Source organism: Pundamilia nyererei, unplaced genomic scaffold (genome assembly GCF_000239375.1).
Source record: "Pundamilia nyererei isolate P.nyererei 1_Seehausen unplaced genomic scaffold, PunNye1.0 scaffold00181, whole genome shotgun sequence".
Lineage (NCBI taxonomy): Eukaryota > Metazoa > Chordata > Actinopteri > Cichliformes > Cichlidae > Pundamilia > Pundamilia nyererei.
In genome coordinates, this window is record NW_005187582.1 from 631,614 (window position 1) to 632,663 (window position 1,050).

The window sequence follows — 1,050 nt, forward strand, 5'->3', positions numbered from 1 at the left end:
GGGGGCATAATAAAAGCTTGTTGGAACGTTTGACTGCCTTTTAAAAAAGTTGCTTCAACTCTAAACAAACAAGCTTTTTTATCCATGCTATGATTTTTCCAGGCCCCCTTTTCCAAAGAAACTTGTCATTGCTGTCCTGGCTGATTTTGGAGAACGAAGACAAAATTGACAGTGATTTCCACGTGTGTTTAAATAAGTATCAGGAATATTTAAGTGTTTCTACAAGGAGGATGACACAAAAGCTATATTTTTGAAGTGTATTTGGCCACAGTCTTAACAAAAATTGTACCATAATGGTTGTTTTCAAGAGACATTTTGACACGTCACAGCAGGACCTGATAACACTGACAGTGGGTATAATAGTGATATTAATCAGGTGTGGGGAAGCTGTATTTATGAAATTCTTTTTTTTTTTTTTTACATTTTAGAATCACTATACAGTCAGGCTACATTTCACTGTGTGTTATACTTGTATAACTATGCATGTGACAAATAAAGAACCTTAAACCTTGAACCATTCTGTAAATGTCCAATGTGATGTTCATCCACATGTTCATAGCTGGGCTCTCTGAAGAAAGCCATTTTTTGTGATGGCTTTTTTGCCTGCTGCCAGTAAAATATTAAACAAGTATTTATCGTTCTTTGTCCATCCTTCTGGCATAAGTCCAAAAAATAGTTTTACTTTCCAAAGGTAAATATCTTCCAAATGTCTCTTGTATTGCTGCATGTATTCCCTTCCAATAAGTTTTAATAACATGACAGTCCCAGAAAATATGATAGTGATTGCATTTGTATTTCCACAATTTCTCCAGCAAGCAGGAGGGTTACCTTCATAGTGAGATTTTTGGTGAGATGTAATAAAATATCTTATCAGGCATTTCCACCCAAATTCCCTCCAGCTCTGTGAGCTGCTACATTTCCATTGATATGCCCATATTGCTGTCCATTCTTCCCCCTTTATCTCTATTCCTCCCTCCATTTCCCATTTTGTTTTGATATACAAGGTTGAGTGTAATTTCATATTTGTTAATCCTTTATAGAGGTCACCTA